We start from the raw sequence: 19,142 nt of genomic DNA on the forward strand, positions 1-19,142 counted from the left end.
TGTGTTTTCAGGACAACTGACCATTTCTTGTGTGGGCGAAAGCAATGGCATTTAAAGGGAGTCAGGAGTTCTATAATAGAGAAAAGGGAAGAAACTGTCACTGTTAAAAGCCCTTAAGGTTATAAAGAATTAGTTCAGTTGCCTGGATTATTCCAACTGTAATATATATATATAAAGTTAAATCTGTATAAAATGCAAAAAAGCCTTCCAGATTGGCCCTCAAAGCACTTTTTGCATACAAAACACTCTCCTGAGAGACTATATCCATCTCCATAGAGTGTACTTCTCTCTGTAAGGAAGGTAGAAATCCATTAGGTGCCTTATGCAGAGCACAATGGGTTTCATGGGAAGAGCGTTGCCTGACAGAGTGGGATGTGTACCTGAAAGAGTTCCAGTACCAAACTTTTCCATTTCTCATAAAGAAAAGGAAAATTGCTATGCTTGAGCTTGTTGAGAAGGAAAAAGGAAAAGAACTGGAATAGCCCATTTGTTTTATAAATCCATCTACGAGTTCTAGTTTCCTTTAGTCTATTGATCTTTTTAATTCCAGTCAGTTTAAGGTGAAAGGTTCCATCCTTCCAGCCTTTTATTGTAAAATATGAAGTAAAAGGTTAACATAGTATATTTGCAATGAAATCCATTTCTTTTGATTTGAATTTCTTTTAATTTGATTGTTAGGCACTGGAAAAAAAGAACTATAACAGGATCTCGGTTGTCCTGTCTCAGTAGCAGAGAGGTGTAAGCGTTGCTTGGCATGCACAGTAGGAGCTTTGAAAAATAGGCGTTTCAGGATGTATCTCTGCCTTTGGAGATAAAGGCAAACAAAATTTGAATTGTTCCAGATCAGAAAGACAATTCCTTTGCTTCCCCTATGTGCGGCTCTAGAAGTGGGTCAGCTAATGATTGTAAAGGTCTGATGTATGTTGGGTGTAGGTGAGCAGGACACAGAACACGATGAAAACTCCGTGCTGGGAGCTGACTGAGTGAGCAGCCCTTAGCAGCAAGTATTCTGCTGGCTGTCAGGGCATGACTGCAGGTGTTCTTCAGGCCCTTTAGTGCGAGTTTGTCAAGCTGCTAATTTTAGAGGCCTTTGTTCTCATTCTAATTTGAGATTTGAACAGAGTGAGCTGTTTGTTACTGTTAAATAATCAACATATAATTCAGTCATCGCAGTATGTGTGTATGATAGTGACACAATCTTATCAGACAGGATCAGAAAAGCTGCTCCTCAGGATGCCTGCTTATGTCCCCTGGCTATTGTCATAAGAATGTCTTCTGAACCCTATTTTGGAATGAGGCTATGAAAGTTTGCATCTCCGTGTCCATGCTGGTTTCTCCAGTAGAGAGGTTCTTGCACCCGATTACCTTAGCTGGCAGCAGTGCTGCTGTTTCCCAGGTTGTCAGTGTGTCCTTATACCTGATAGCTCTTTGTACTTTCTCCCCAAAGCTCATGTCTCTGGGGCTATGAGTAATACAGTCAATTTGCTCCTTTAGGTCATGGGTGAGAGATTTCTCTACAAGGGCAGGCCAGAACCTTGTATCTCCAGCACGTGCCTTTCTTCTGTATTTGTGCTCGTGTCACAGGAAGACAGAAGGTAACGGAAATTCATGTTTGAATTCCAGTCACATATCTGCTGTTTTCTAAACATAAAGGTCGTTTTTAAGCATCACTCTTTTGGAGGGCTGGATCACCAGAAGCAGAGTTCCCAGGTCAGAGGACAGAAGGCAGAAGTGTCAATGAGTGCTGCTTTGGGTTCCGTTGTTCTTGGTGGCGTGTTGTGTAAATGTATGTGTTCAGCCTTGTTAGCAATCGTACATCCTAGAACTGATAAAGGTGACTTGAGACAGATGCCTGCCTCCTCTTATCTTAAATATCTCTTTGAAAAGCTCCTTTGGCAAGAAGCCCAGGTGTGAAGGAACAATTCTTCTGTCTTAGACTAAACTTCTAAAGACTCTGAAGGGCTAAGCTCTGCTGGCTGGTATTGCTATTTGCTTCTCTGCAATCGGCTTTCCAGAGATTTTTTTTTTTAATCAGAATGTGTGAATTCTTCTCATTTTCCTGATGCAAACCCTCTCAATATCCAGCAAGAGAGAGGTTCTCATTGCTTTTGGGAGTCATTGGATCATGCCATCAGCTTCACTTAAGCTTTGAGTCTGGCTCTGCTCCATTCAAAGGCTATGAAGTCTCTACTTCAAGTCTTCGTCCAGTTTTTGAGTTCGCTTAACTTTATAGCTACGGAAAGTCTCAGCTCTTCACCTAAGAGTATCAGCTGTATGTACTAATAACCAGTAACACAGGTATTTAATGTAGGAAGGAAGGAAAAAAGGACATTGTATTGTAATGTTTAACTTGTTGAAACAAGAGGAAATGTCTTCAATCTATGATCCGTTTGGGTTGCCTAAGCTATGAATGAGCTATTGTTAGGTGAATATTAAATATACATGTATATATTAAATATTTAACCTGATCTTTGTTCAGTTTGCCTTTCTTGTAATTCCTTTTCAGTGTTCATAGAAAACAAACCTGATTCTTATACTGCTTGCCAGTAATGACCTCAAATTTTCTGTTTGTGTTAATAAGATCAATTACCTGCACACAGGAGTCACGTTGAACTTTGTCACTATATTGGAGGAGTACTTGGAGTAGGTCCATGCCATGAAAGCACTCCCTGTTTCTTGAAACAGTCTGAGTGGATTTACTGTTTCATGCATATGTAACTCTGGAAATCTTAAGTTTTTGCAGTATAAAGCTTTAACGTGTGTCTGTCCCAGTAACAGGTAAAGATGATAAAAACTTCAGAGAAATGCTATTATTGAAAGGAATGCAACCTGAAATATCGTTTCACAACACTCGCTGGAATCCCCAAGTTTGCTGCAGACTGCAAGTATATGGTAAATGTTAGATCTGTGTGTACCCACACTCTGTCCCTACAGCTGTGAGCTGCTACCCTTTGTTTAGGACTGGGCAAGCCTCCAGTGGCTCTGTTCTTACAAGGAATGCATTTTCCAGTGTTTTGATTTAATGACTATTATTCAAGCTGAAGTCAGTTCCTTTCTCACACTATTTTAGGCTGTGTGTGGTAAACCTTTGTGCCACTGTTCTGCTCAAAAAGTTCTGGTATTTTCTTTCTGTGCTAAAACCAATACAAATTATACCAAGCCCTGTATCTTATGAAATAAGTGTTGGTTAGCTTTGCTATGAATAAATCCTGAATTTAAGTGAAGCGTGCAGCTTGGTATTTCTGCTGGCCTACTAACCCTCCTTTTCATTGCTGCTGTTCAGCGCAATAGTGTCAGGAAGTTCCTGTTGTGTCTGGTGATGTACAAATAGAGAACAGAAGATCCCTGCCCCACAGGCTGAAAGTTTAGATATGTCTATTGATTGACTGCACAATGTTCTTCCTCTCCTTCTCCCTTAGTATTTGTTTCAGCATTATTAATCAGACTTTGACCAGAACTACATGTGCTTTTCTGCATTTACTCCATCCTTCTGCGCCTCTGAGATAGTTTCAGATCCTTGTTCTCAAGGTGAGGAGCAGACACTGGGAGGCTGCAGCCTCTGTGCTGCAGGACTCCCAAACCATCCTGCCTTTCTCTCTTGCGCTCAGGACCTTATCCAAAGCCTATCCTGTGCAATGAGAAACCCTTCAGAAAGGTGTTTGCCTTAGATAATGGGCCAGATCTGCCACTGTGTTACTCAAGACCTACATGCTAATGTTTCAAGCATTTTAGTCTTTATTTATCCTTTACAGGGGGTTAAAATTTCCATTTAATTTAAAATTAACAAAATTGAATACTTTTTTTAAAACTCTGTAGGGAAAAGTTACTTTTTTTATTTCACTTTCATAGTGGAAATAGCTCTTAAAATTTTTACATTGAGATCTTTCTTTACACGTGCTTTTCTTTGGTAGCCTTAGTGAAACAGTAGGATAATTTTATTTTGACAATTTAAAACTTAAAAGGCGTATAGTTAAGAAAACATTCCCAGGGAAAATAAGATGTTAGTCTTATTTAAAGGCAGAAGAAAAACTAGTTATGAAATCATTACAATTAAAAATCTTTGACCAGCTTTACTCTCCATTCAGTGACAGCAGCTCTGATAAAATGTATCTAATTAACACCCAGCAGATAACAATTATCTTGTATAATTATGATGAGCTTGTTTGTTCTTTAATTGACAGCTTAAGCAATGTTTTATGATGTTTATTTGACCTTGACGCTAATCTGCACCCTGCTCCTGTGAGCTGCCAAATGCATGGCTGTTTGGATTTCCATCTCCACCGCTTCCACTCACCACTCGTTATCATCGCTGTCACTCTGCGGCGTGATGTGTCCTGCGCCATCTCTCCATGACTGCCTCAGTGTCACTGTGATCCCTCTCAACTGCTGGGAGGTTGCACCCAATTGTTGCCCCTCTGCTGCCTGTCCGTCTACGTCTGTGCGCGAGCGGTGTTAAATCGCTGGCTCTGTAGCACCCACGAAACCCAAAATGCATCGCATTACTAGGAAACGGCAAAGATGTTCATCGCCAGATACTAAATCACTGAATGTGTCTGATAGTTTTTACCTGCCATTGGCCCAGAATTTACAATAGACGCGCAATCTGCTTCCTGTTAAAAGGTACCACATAGTTCAATAACCAAATGTCTGTGCTGATAGAACAGGTGCATTTGGCTTTGATGCATCCAGAATACTTTGAGAGGGTTTTAATTTTCCCACAAAGGCAGAATAAAATTTCTTTGCTGTCCTGTAAATAATGATGTCTTCTGTGTCAGTACCTGGCTGCCATAATTTTTATGGTAATTCTGTATGAGATTCTATCTACAGTCTGTGCTTTTTATTAAGGGTGTCTGGGATAAAATTTCAAATTAATTTTCTAATAGTTTTTTTTTTCCATTTGCTAGAGAGGCAGACCTAATGAGATGGGAATTGTGGGAAAGAAATTAGAGTGGAAAGACAATCTCCTGCCTCAGATATTCGGAGCTGACTAAGGATGTCATTGGTTTCAAGACCAGTCTAACCTTTGTGACTTATTTTTTCACTGACAAAGTAGTGGACTTAAGCCTATTTCCTACCCGATTTTTCTGTGTTTTATCAGGAGTAAAATGCTGCCTTCTTGCTGTGTATGTTTTACTGCACTGTATATTTAAGTTATAGGATATCAGTGCCTTCTAATTAAAGGTGACTTCTGCAATTCTGCTTCTACTGCAAATGACAGGAGGAAAGGAGTCCTGTGGCTGAACTGGTATGGATGTTCAAACTGGATTTAGAGTGGTGCTGTATGAATGTTTGCTAACAGAATCTTTGAAAAGCTGACTAGCAGATCACTCTTCCTGGCACAATGGCTCTCGAAGGAGATCTTTGTCCTAGTTTCTTCATTTTAAGTGTATCTGTGTTACTTAGAGGCGTTGTTTCCATCTGGAAAGGAGGAAGGAGCTGCCCCCTCCTGAATTCTTTTAAGTCTTTGTCCAGAAAGCTCTGGTGTCTCTTTTTTTTTCTTACCCCTGTTGCCTAATCGACCATTTCCAGCAGCCACCAGCTTGGAAAGAAAGTTGAGTCTACAACGTCTCCATTTTCATCCCCATTTCTCATTGAGCATTCTGACTGCTCACAGGCTGCTGTGATGTTGGTCTTGCTATAGCATGCAATAATTAGGTACCATCTCAGCAAAATGAACTCATGTGTACTCAAATAACGTGAAGCTTATAATGTAATTGGGGAATTGCTAATGAACAAAGCTGTAGTTCCCCCATGCTCTCTCACTACCCTTGTCCTTGAAGATTTGGAATGAAGGGGTATCTACGATTTGGAAACTGATGCAATCTGACTTTGCATGCGGTATACTGTGTGAACCAGATTTAAGTTGGAGGTTATTTACCTGAAACCAGTTTTAAATTAATTTACTGAGGAACAAATAGGAAACATCCCCAAAGCAAGAGTTTGTCTGATATTTCTGGATATGGGGGATTCTATTTAGAGAGGGCAATAGCCTGGGAACAGTTTTTCTTACTGCATCATCTTGTCCTTTTCACTTCAAGGCAGTATTAGAAAGTGCAGTGGTGCATAAGACTTCATAATAACTATTATTATTTGTTAAGCATTGTCTTATACAGCACTGAGAACATTGGGCTTCTGTCCTACATGGATCATTAATTTGGGTATGCAAGATTTTTTTAAACAGTAAGTGTCCTTGATGATTAGAGAGAGATTATCACAAAGTGCTGCCTTTTAATTTGATTTTTTTTTTCTAAATGAAGGAACTGAGATTCAAATTGAATCTAGTTAACTGTAGGAGATTTCTGGTTAGAGGATGAGATAAAGTACGTCAAACCACTTAGGTCCTCTCTCAACATAAAATGATTGTTTGGAAGGAGATGTAGAAAAATCTGTGTGGGCTATCACAATTTTATGCCCACAAGGACCGTGCACAGCCTTCCAGTTCAATATAGCAGTATTACAGAACCAAATTAAAGTGTTTGGGTTCTCAGATGTTGTGATACGTCTTGCTTTAGGATGATTCCTATCTGCATTTTAAAACCAGGTTAATGGACAGCTGTACTCTCAGCTTCATTAATTGTGATATACTATTTAAAACCAAGTAAGAAGGTTTAGGTTTGGCAGGAGGGGAGGGCTCACGGTTTTGGGTTTTTTTTCTCCTTTGAGAAAGATTTTGTAGAAGCAAAAGTCTATTCAAGTTAAAACAAGGCGCATTTATGTATCTGGCTGGTGTATAAAATAATAAAAGGAATAAAGTCTAGAGATGTACGCAATAGATTCATAGTAAGAAATATCCTGAAGAGGCCTTATAGTATTATCTGACCTTTAAAGTAAATAGGAATTTACTCAAATGTCATAGGAACAGCTTATATGCTTTTTGCTAACTATTGATAGAACTAATAAAGAATAATTTTTCAGAAAGCATGAACATATGGCTTGTTAATACTGACTTCAAGCCCCAATCGGAACATTATCTAAATAACTCCAGAATACCAGCAGTGTGTTTTCAAGCATCTTGTACATTAGAGCGTGACTTCTCAAATACTTTGAGCCTATGTATGTTCCCTCACTGATCTCTAAAGAGCGTTGTGTATGTTCTGACTTACAATCCAATTAAAATCCTTTATTTTGAGGCTTTTATAAAGGTGCTGTAAAAAATATTGTAAGTGGGCTTGAGGCGACGTGGCAAATTTTTAGTTTGGGAATGTTTTTCATAAACTAAATAACTGTTATCAGTTCAAATACCCACAAGTCTCCTTTTCTTTTTCTTTTTTCTTTGTTTCTTGTGATGCTGGCTCTCCTGTCACTGAATTAGTCTGATTCTTTTTCAGTGTAATTTTCCAGTCCTTTGCTAATTTTCCCTCAAATCTTCAAGTTGAGTAAATAGATGCAGTGGGATAAGCTGAGAAAATATAAGAGATCCAAATATTTCCCAGTCACAGGGACAAATATTGTGGATTTTCTTCCCAAGTTTTCTGCTGATTCTAGTGGCCAGATGACTCCCAACCAGCTCTGGCTAAAAACCCTTTAAAACTTTGTCAGACAGGAGGAATAGTGCTCATTGGGCTGCTTCTCCCATCAGTTTGCCGTGTAGCCCTGCAGAATGAGAGGAGCTGGAACAGAGTGCGCTGGGCAGGAGACTTGGAACACTTGGAATTTAAATGTCTTGCTCATCTAATTTGGCTGTCAGCCATTTTATTCCTCTCCCTTTGATTGATGTATCTATTTAAATGCTTTAAGAACTGGGACTCTTTCTCAGCAGGGGATTGTACAGTGCGTTGCATGAGGGATCCTGACCTCGTTCGGGGCCTTCTGTGTTTCTGAGAATGAAGTAATAATATAATGGACTCATTATATGTTGGAGCAACATTTTTAAAAGGTTGTATCCAACAGACGCAGTGATTATGAAGAATTGCTATTGTCCCAAGTTAGCATACGCGAAAGGAGGCTACCTTCAGCTCCCCTTTCTGGGCCTGTGCAGAGGAAAGATGAGAAACTGTCTGTTCGGGAGTGAGAAGGAAGAGGCTGCCTTTATTGAAAGAGAAGTTTTTTTTATTAAAAAAAAAGATGCAAACTTCCCCCACAAAAATAAAACAAACCCAAAAAACCCTCTAGGCTTCACAGTCGGAATTAGAACATCATAACTCTTTGCTGAACCCCACTCTGCAGAGATTTCTGACTCCTTGCTGCATTCTGAAGCTCTTCTGCTATTAAATTTATCCTTAGGAGACAGCCTTCTCTTTCCTTGGCTGCCTTTGCTTTTTTTTCCTATTTCTTTTTTTTCTTGATGAGTCATTCTACCAGCTTATACCCTATCATCAGATAGACCAGACAATGAAGTCACTGGGGTTGCCTGAGAGCAAAATTGGCCCCATTATCCACAACCACTGTGTCTGCCTTGTCGCTGATAATACACCACTTGGGGGCTGCCCTTCAAAGTGTGATGGAAAATCACCAGGAACAAGAAACCACCTCCCAAACCAAAAATATTTGTTGAAGTTTTTTTGGGTGTGCGTGTTAAATGTACTGATATACTTCCAGCTGAAAACAGGAAATAACATGCAAATAAAACTGATGTTATATTTTGTCAGTGTAGAAGGGAGAGTAAATTATTTGATAGTGTCCCTTTAGCTGTGTGCAGCACCTTAGCCTTCCAAAATTAGCGATGGTGGGAAATTTTTATCAGTCCTCTCGTGTAGACTTCATGTATGCCTAATAAAATACAGCGTTCATTAACTCACTACAGAAACAAAGTTGAGCTCTAGTTTATGAAGGAACAATTGCAGAAAAATGCTTGCCCCAGGGAACTTTAGTCTCAAGCAAGATACCCCTAAGATGAGAAGGAAGACAAAGCAAGGATGAGGGAAGTGACTTTTTGAGAATTGTATGGTAGGTCAATAGCTGCCTAGGAATAGTAATAGGGTTTTCAGATTCCCAGAGAAATGTTTTCTGCTGAACTACAGTAGCCTTCAAAGCAAGCCTGAAGAGACTTGCAGCTCTGATAGTGCTGATGGCTTGTGGTCCACTTAGTGGAAAATACAAATAGAAATAATAAAGTGCAGCTGGGTTTTGGGGATCTATAGTAATCTCATGAAGATTTCCATAATTACTGCTAATATTAAACCTTTTACAAGTCTAACTACTTGCATCAATAAAGGACAGAAGAAAAGCAGAGCAGGAAAGAAACTAGATCTTGCAAAACCATGGTCTCCATAGAGACCTCTTTTCCCACCTTTTGGTATTTTTAACTACAGGAAATCTTTTTATTGCTTAGCTAGCACTTTCCAAGAGATGTGACTATCGGTGTGCTTTGGAGAGATTAAGGTGTCTGAGTTTCATCATTTCCCAGAGTTGATAATTCTTGCGATTCACAACTGCTGCACTGTCATTGTTTTTATGTATTGCCCAGCGTACCAGACACGGTGAGCCCTATGCCTCTGTGCGAACTCGGTATAAAAGGATGCTTTCTGTTCCTTCTGTGTCTCCAGTCCAGGAAACCTTAGCGCATCTCTAATGGTGACTAAAATACACCAGGAGAAAGAGGAATCACAGCTCCAAGGTGCTGCTTGCTCAGGCTGCTTTTTACGTCATGTCTGCAGAGACCACAGAGACAGTCTCGCTAATGCTGAGCCCGTGTCAGTTCAGTTCTCCCTCAGAAAGGAGAACCTTCTGTTTGCAAACTCACCCCAGGGTTACAGTCCAGAAGGTGACTAGTTTTGACTGTACGTTAAAATCGTCTTGCACTATTTTTCCAGCCTGATTCTATCTTACCAACTGTCTGGCTGTGCCTTCCTTGCCTTGAGTGTTTTGCCATGATTCTTGCTTAGACTGTTTGTCATGCTGATGGAAGATTAGCTCTGTGTGTGTGGTTTTTTCCTTTTCTCTTTTTCTCTCTCCATTTTTTTTCCTCCTCTCATTTTCCCAGTGTGGCATTTCGGAAGGAGGCTGAAAATATTGAACAAACTGCTGATGTCCCCAAGATTCAAATGTGTGAAAAAGACTCGTAAATGAGTCTAGCACACTCGGAAACGTTCTTAACATCTGTTCAAGCAGGAGTAGCAATCCCTTTCTCGGAAAGCACAATTTGTCCTCCCTGTTATTTAAAACTTCAGATTTCTTAGGATTTGAATAATATCAAAGTGGAGCTAAGGAAAATAAACCGTCTGATTATGGATACGGCATTTGCAATTGGATGTGTGATGTGGATGATACAGAATTAGCGGTTTAACTGTCAAGTGTCCTCAGCTCCTCCTATATTTGTAAGCCGCCTTCTTATTTTGCAATAGGGAATGTGCCACATAGTTGCCATCTGCAGTTGCAGACTCCATGGATTATGTCCCCTGAACTGGTAGAGATGGGGTTAGTGACTATTCCTACAGAGCAGAAAAGGGCAACTGTTTTCCTCTGAAAATGTGCTACTTAGTAGAATGAAGCAAAGATGCCTTAAAAATACTTTTAGGCTTTATTATCATAAATGCTCCTGATGAGGCAAAAATCTTGCTAATTCACTTTAGTATTGTCTGGCAGTAAACACTTTCAGGATTCTGTCCCCAAAATGTATTTGCAAAACTCTCAGCACTTCTGCAATCTAGTGAAAGGCTATAAATAGCCAGCCAGCCAGACAGAGGCACAGCGGGGAGAACCCAGGGGTCCAGGCTTCCAGGCTCTTTCTTTAACCACAGTAAAGAATTGCAGACATAAAAATGACAACTAGAAGGGAGAGAAAAAACCAAACAACTGGTAAATCTGAAAATGAAGAAAAAAAAATAAGTAAAATAAATGTTACATTTAATAAAACTGCCTCAGCAGTTAATAGGCTTTAGAGACTGCTGCAGTAACCTTCACTCGCTCCGGCAGGGCTTGGGGATGAAGTCATTGCTCAGGGCAGCCGCACTAAGCCTGCATCCATTTCACAGGCTTTCTGCTTTGCGAGGAGCTCTGCAGGCAGGCAGCGAGGAGGAAGGATTTTGCTGTAGGATCACTGAGCATCTTGGGGAACAGATCAGAGCTGTTATCCTGATGTCTGTGGCTAAATCCCACTGTTGGTCGGGACTGCAGTGTGCTGTGAATAGGTTTTTGAGGACAGTTTTAATGCAGGTGGATAAGAAATCCGTGCGGTCGCATCAGCATTCCAGAGAATGCAACAACTTTAATCACAATCAGTGTTCCCCATTCAAGTGACTTTTATTGCTACAAACATTTTGTGATAGTAACAATAGTGGCTCTATTGCAATTATCCCACCTTTTAAAATCCATACCACTTTTAGCTGATTTTGATAAAGGAATTATGTAAGTTGCAAGTCTTATTGCTGATGCAGCACTGAAAGATGAAGTACTTTTCCTCTGGAAGGTTAATGTGCTGCAAGTGTCCCCATGATTAGGAAAAAAAATATACCAGCAGGTGGGATACAACCAGAACGGAGAGAGTTCTGTGAAATTTAAGCTTAAGATGGGCAATAAAACTAGCAATGACATTTCAGCTTAGAGGCCTCCTGCAGGAGTGATGTCTATTACCAAGAAAAAGTCTCCCAGAATGTGCCTGTTGTTTCAGGAATGATGAGGCTCTGCAACTTTGATAGTAGTTTTCCAACTGTACATTAGTCCTGAAAGGCTGACAAATGTTCTTTCCTGAGAAAGTGGGATTGTGAAAGTAATCTCTAACACCAGCACAAGGACAACATTTAAATCTGATTTATATTTGATAGCGTTTAACCTTTCAGGGAAGCTTGGAATTTAATGGACTTCTAAGTGGAAGCCCAGAAAGTTTTGGTTTGTGCGTATGAACTTAGCCTTTCATGGCTTTCTCTTCTATTTATTTTGAGTGATTAGGATTTAATTCTGTTCAGCAACAGTTTTGCAGTTTGCCAGGGTTAGTGTGAGCAGAACCTCCAGGTGCAGCATATGGTACCTTTCTATTCTTGTGGTTTACCTCTCATCCCTTCTTTTTCCAGCCACAGACTGATACTTCATACTCCATCAAACTATTCTGGTTGTGGGTGCAGCTTGTAACAAACTTAATATTAGACTAAAATCTGTGGAATTGTTGACATTTGGCACCCTGATTTCTACATTTCCCTTCCATGATTTTCCATTTCTACTCTGCAAGTGTGAACATTCAGCGGTGAGTTCAGTAGCTGTCTCCTCGTTCAAATATTCAGCTATATATATTTTACTAAGTATGTAGGAAACCTTCAGAGTGGTCCCCGGTCAGAATCCAGGCGAGTACTCAGACAGTGCTGTGAATGCATGTGCATGAACAATCTCACTTGGTGTTAGCAGCATTTTTGCACTTTTCCAGTTGACATTCCTTGCGGGATGGGGTCCTGTGAGGTAACCTCCTGCAGATACAAACCGATGAGTGTTAACAAAATGCTGCCACATCCACTCGCCACTGAGGTCACGCTTGCACTCCAGCCACCGTCTAGCTCCCTGTTGCTAATACCCACGAGCCTGCTGTTGGCATCTTTCCATCTTGAGACTTGTACTGTTCACACTTTGCCTGAATTTGGCCTCACATTGCCCAGAGTTTCTCTCTGGGACTGAGCTCTGAATGCTGGTGTTTTCCTGCCACTAAAACAAAAGGTTCTGGAAATAAAAGCATCTTCCAGAGATCTGTTAAAGAACAACTTCTATGATCCTAAAAAGGAAGGCTTCTATGAAAAAACATTGGAAAAGTAGTAACATCTGCCCACCTTCCAGTCCAAGACTCTCTAAATCCTGAAGAGTATCTATGCAATGAAAGGAGGAGGATGAGAATGAATTACAGGTGATAAATTGTGACTGACCAAATCCACTTGAACAGTCTCCTGCTGAACCTGGTAAGAATGCTGAGCTAATATTTTTGTAGTGGCAGATGGGATGTAAGAGAAGCTGTTCCCTATGGAAGTGCTTATTGGGTGGTGTAGGACATTGCTTGTGCTGTGCAAAACAGTGAACTTAGTACAAAAGGTGATTGGAATACAGCTTAGACAACCATGACTGCGGCTCTGTCAGCTATTTTACTTTGGAGGAGACAACATTTTTTGTTTGACTACAGCAAAAACGCCTTCTTTCTCATCCGTAACTCTCTTATACTTGGTTTTCTATCTCAATTGCCAGCACATAAGCACTTGTCTTTGTTTCCCATGCAACCTCTGTGCCATGTTCAAACATCTCCTCTGGGAAATAGACTCTTTCCTTCAAATTTCTTCATATTAAACCAGTGAAAACATGAAGAAAGTCCACTGTCTGTGGCTTGTTGCTTGGTGTGCACATTTAGTATGACAGGAGGCTGAAGCGATGAAAGATTGATAGCGGAAAATCTACGTAAGAACCTGACTGCTTACATATGGCTCTGCTCTGAAACTTGTGTGAGTTGGGCTTGTAGGAATTCTGTACATGCCTATCTTTTTTCCAGAAGCTTTGGCCCAGTGAATAAGGATTATCTTGTTTTTATCTACTTTTGGTGCCAAGGCCCATTCAATAGATCATCTTGTCCATTCTGTTCCATCCAGTTGCAAGCACATGCTCTTGGTCCTCATAAAGAACCCAAAAGTTTTCTTTTATGCAGAACTGATTGCAGTGATGCTAAATTCCTTTTACAGCGTAGCGTCACAAGCAAGTGAGAGGAAGAGCTATAAAATGAAATTAGCATGCATCCTACTCCAAAAGTTGTCCTTAGGAAAAATGTTGTATAACAAGAGTTTTGCTTCGCCATTTGTTTTTCAGTCCAGTACCTCTTTTTTCATTTGTTTTTTTTAATTCATAACTTATACTTGTGAGTCTGTCGTGGCAAGGTGCAAATGGGAGAAGTCAAGCCTTTCGGTGAAAGACAGGTTTGAAAATAGCCTCAGTATTTCACAGGAGGGGGAAATCAATAAGGCTGGCGGGAAAGAGAAGGATAGGTGTATTAATAAACTAAGACTCTGAGTACAATGGGGTCATGAGCTAAATGCAGCTATACCTGCAGCCTGAAAGATCATTCCAGGTGATGGGAAGCCTAGAAGCATGGCCTACTTGCAGACAGACACAAAAAATGTGGGTTGCTGGGTTCTTTTTGGGGCTGTGAAGAGGTGTTTCCCCATTAGGATACAAAAATAATAACTTCAGAAAATAACTGTAAATAGCAGACAATCTTGCAGCTCAGATGACTAAATTATATTTTACTAGGTAACTAAATTCTGTGAAAGCAGCAAAATGCATTTAAACTGATCAGAGTATCTCATATTGAATATGTCTTGATCTGGAAGGATAAAGAACATTAAGGACTTGTTTTTCAATATCTGAAATTACTGTGGATGTTATCTTGTTGATTCCATAAACAGTTGAAAAAGAAAGCGTCAGTTGTCTGTGCATGAATGCTATCAGAAATTCCCCAGGATGCTAAGATTTAGTCTTAAATTATACTGTGCTTTTGCATTTTATTTTCATATAAGGATATCCAAATTCTGTTTTCCACAGTTTTCGGTGCCAAAGTATCTAAGAATAAAATGTATTATAAACCCAGGAGTAAATTCACAGCAGCGAGGTGGGAAATGTCAATATAAATATCAGCAAATCTAATGCACTTAAAAGGTGTAAGCTTTTTAAAGGAGGTAGATAAAGGGTGGGTGTTCTCCCTTCATACAAATGCCTGTATCATCATTTAAGCTATGTTGGAAAGTGAACCAAATTTGTACTAGATTAATGATGCCTAAGTGGGTTATTGAAAAATGTTGGAGTGGGTATTAAATAAACTAGGCTTGATGACACACATATAAAATATCAAATCGGTATGCTAGCAAGTTAAGTTCTTTTATCTCTAATATCTTGTTGGGCTATGACTCCTTCTAATGTCTTAATCTGACTGGAAAAGAATGTCCTTTATTTGTTTATACTGCCTTGAATATTAATGCTGTGCTTGAAATGCTGTAAGGAAACGTCTTAAAGGAAAATTACCCAGTGTGTTGAAATTACAGGGGAAAGGACTAGTCAGACCTGCATGGGAGAGAGACTATGAATGGGATTTTGGTGTGTATTGGAATGGAAAGAATGGGGAGAAGGGTCACTATGTAGAACTATTGTACTCTACATCATTTGAGGTTCAGACAGGTGGCTTACTTGACCACTGTACTTCTGTGCTTCTATATGTTTGTAAGCTTTTGTAATTTCCTTGGTTCTTCTGTAGTCATAGAATCATAGAATAGTTAGGGTTGGAAGGGACCTTAAAGATTATCTAGTTCCAATCCCCCTGCCATGGGCAGGGACATCCCGCTGTATTTTCAGATTGCGTTGAACTTGAGCATATGTACAGAAAAAACCGAATCCAATTAGGGGCCACAGCAATCAGTTGAGAAATGTGCAGATAGGACAGTTGTACACTAAAATACAAATACCTGCTGGCTTTAGAATTTTTATTTCCTCTGCTGTTTTGCAACATGAGAATACATGGAAGGAAAAGCTGCTTGCTTTTGGAGCCTTCGTGTTACTTACAGCTCCTGTTTGAAGAGGGAGTTTGCGTAGTTCTTTGACCAAAATCAATGAGGTCTGCATGTACATATAGTTTTGCCCCATGTAATTAACTAGAATATAAAGTTTTTTCTCTTATTTATTGTAGGGGCAGAGGAAAAGGGACTTCTAGGAAACATTTGGTCAGAGTGTAATGGGGAAGTATTACCTTTTTAAGCAGACATTTGATAGAGGAAGGCTTTAGTAATCCTATGGGGTCAAATAGTTGGGTGTGCAAGACCAGACTGGATAAAACCTTGAGCAATGTTGTTTGACCTCAAAATAGACCTGGTTTTCTGTGGCTAGTTGGACTGTATAACTTATTGAGGTGCTTTCCGTTATCCTACACAGTTTGATTTCTTTTGCTTGATACAGAAAGTCTGAACCCATTGTGTGCATAGAGGGAAGGTGGGGACATTTAATTTAAGCAAACGATCTATCTGAGGATCTTCTATTGCAGAAAAGCTTCAGAAGTGAAACAATCTCATATGAAAATTTTGATAAGGGAAATAGAAGTACAAAGGAAAAGACCAGAGAAAAGTGACTCCCCATCACCTTTTACCTTGCTGAGTTTTAGCATCAATGAAGAGTGGAGAAAAACAAGTACAATAAGAAAAAAACCCAAAACTGGTTCTACACAAGATCAGCTCTTGTCTTGACTTAAGACCACTTGCCCCTTGGGTAACTTCACATCTGTAATTAGTCTAGTTAGACTAGTTTAGAATAAGAGTTTTGAAAGACTTGCATATAACCTTATAATGAGGGACTAAACTGAACTTGATGTGACTACTCCAAGATGATTCTACGTATAAGAAAGCACTTGCAGGATTAGAGCCTACGGGTTTTGATCAGTAAAATTGTGCCTTAATACTCTTTTCCAGATATATCCCTAGCTATGCCTAATTCCCTAGCCTGATTACAGTTCTTATTAGTTCATATTCCTTACCACAGTTCTTTGACGCATTTATGCCACTTTTTGGTTGCTTTTCTTGTACTATCTTGTTACCACAGGTGATGGTGTATTACCATATTAAATAAATGTAGTTTCTGGAATGCAATTAAGCTGCAGAGAGGTAATTCCTGGCCATGACCTGAATTTTATTCTTTGCAGTGCCACTGACTTACCATGTGACCTTGGATGAATTTTCTCATTAGGAAAATGGGGCTGAATATTTACCCCCAGGGCATAGTACTACAGCATTATGAATGACAAAAGCCAGGGAAGTACAAATTTCTTTGGAACTCTCCCAAAATCTGTCCATTGACCATATGCTAAAAGACATTATGGTAGAGAGTCTTACCTATGCACTCCACAGGGACGATGGAGTATTTCATGTGCTTAGTAGAGGAATGCTTAATGGGCCAGATTTGTTACTTGATGGTGGTGTGATATATTAGAGGAAATACACTCTGCAGCCGAGTAGGTTTGTAATTCAATGATGTCGATGCAGTTCATGCAGCAAGGTAAAGGATGGTGTTTAAGCTATAAATACATGCTCTGCTCTGTGCATTACTTAAGCTGGTTCATCATTCAAACACAGCCTGATAATGAAACATCAGAAAATATATTAGGATGTTTGCTGTTGGTTGCTGCAAATATGGCTCAGACTGAGCTTTTTTTCAGTTAGCAAAAAGCAATAATAATCTGCCTCTTCTTTCAGATTAGACAGTGGAGTATTTGTGTTGCTTTGACTCGTATCTTCTTTTTCTGCTAGGGCTTGTGCACACCAGGGCTCACCCATTTTTATTTGCTTGGTTTTAATTGCATTAGCTGCTCCAATAAAAACTCTTCTCATAGTAGTCAGGATAGAACCACAAAACCTTCAAACACTGGCCTTTCAGGATCCAAGTATTTCTTCCTCCTTCTGCTAAATATGAAAATACTATTGAAAACTATAACAACTATTTTGTATTCCCTCAGCTTCTGACTGGGTCAAGATCAACAAAGTGTCTATAAGAAAAAAAAAAAGAAAGAACAAAGAAAATTTTGGAATTGTACTCCTTGGAAACTGATTTTTTGTGTTTCCAAAACAGGCAATTTTAGCATTTGGAATTTCACTTTCTGCAAGGATCATGTTGGAAATCATGTGCTTCAGCAAATATTCCCTAGTAATTTGTTCTCCCACTTGTTTCCATTGCCTAATGCTGGTCCCATCCCAGCATCAGTATTCTCTTTGCTGTTATCTGCTCCAAGTTTTACTCAAATTAAATACAAATTCCTTTCAGCTAAGCTATCAGAGGACTTTCCTGAGCAAACACAAATCAAATATCTTATCTGAACTAAGTCTGTGTTCTTGACTTCCACACAAACTTGAGATGTGGGAGGATGTTTGCTGTTATTGAAGGCACCTGACTACCCTCATCCTCCTTAACACATTCTCTTTAATTTTAATTAGTTTCTAATCTTTAATGTCACTTATTGAAAGGTATTTGTGGTTCATGTCAGAGGGATTTTTTTTTTCCAAAACCAAACTCTCATTCATTTCTGCTGAGCCATCAGAGTGCCTTTTTTTAAACAAAAGCTCATCTGCCTTTATGATTTTGATTTGCAAGATGCCCATAAAACTCGAAGCAAATATTTGCTCTGCATTACACAAAACAGGAATTTAATTACTTGTTTTATATCATCCTGATATCTTTCTTTAATATCTCCAAAAATAAATTATGATGGCAGCGATAAAACATACCCTCCCCAATGTCTGCATTCATTACTGGTGCTGATAATCAAAGCCCTGGTTCAGCAAAGTTTTTGAGTGTCTGCCCTAATTTTAAGCACAAAGAGTCATATAAAGTCAATTCATCATTTTTCATATCTGTGTTTTACAGTGGTGTTTTGTTATTGTTGTTGTTGTTATTCTTGCCGTTGCTGCTGATCTAGCCAGCCTGCCCCTAACTCCTAGCAGTGTGGCTTTCTGGGTGAGCACGTCTGAGTTTTGTTTAAGTCAGGAGGTAGTACATTATGCGATGTTTAACCAATTGTTCTTCACGAGGCAAATCCTGCTCCCATGGAAGTCTGCAGCAACATTTCCTGCTTTCAGTTATAACAGAAATAGGCTCCAGGGGAACAGATTATGGGAATTTTATTCATTTTGATAGGGATATTGACTAGTTAGACACACAAGAGGGTAAAATACTTTTTCTTTCATCAATAAGCTAAGCACTTCTCTGGAAAAATACAGTTGCTATTCTTTAAATGTTACCACTGTGCATCATGTCCCACTGGTGTAAATCCATAACCTCTTCAAATCAGTCTGAAAATACAGACTATTGAACCAGAAGAGATACTGAATTGCAGCAAGGGTGGGGAAAGCCGGGGAAGGATGTCTCTGGTTTAGCCGCTTTTAGAATGCAATGAAGCGATAATGTCAGAACAAGATGTACTTTTTTAGGAGCAATCATTCATTCACTACTGTCAAGATTGCTATAACCTATAGCAAATGCATCTCTTCAGCGTTCCTGTATGACCCTAGTGTGGGGAAAGGAACTTCAAACCAAACTGCCAGGTCTGTGCTTTGTGAGTTTGACAGCAAACCCACTCACTAAGTTTGTGAGTGTAAATATATACTGGGAAATAGAGGCATCACTGACAGACTTACCAAACCCAGATTCTCATTTTGGAGCAGACCTTCTCCAAGATCAATGGTGTGCGATACAGCCAACTGAATTAATTTGCACCATGA

The sequence above is a fragment of the Cuculus canorus genome, chromosome 16 (assembly GCF_017976375.1).
Source record: "Cuculus canorus isolate bCucCan1 chromosome 16, bCucCan1.pri, whole genome shotgun sequence".
In the NCBI taxonomy this organism is placed as follows: Eukaryota; Metazoa; Chordata; class Aves; order Cuculiformes; family Cuculidae; genus Cuculus; species Cuculus canorus.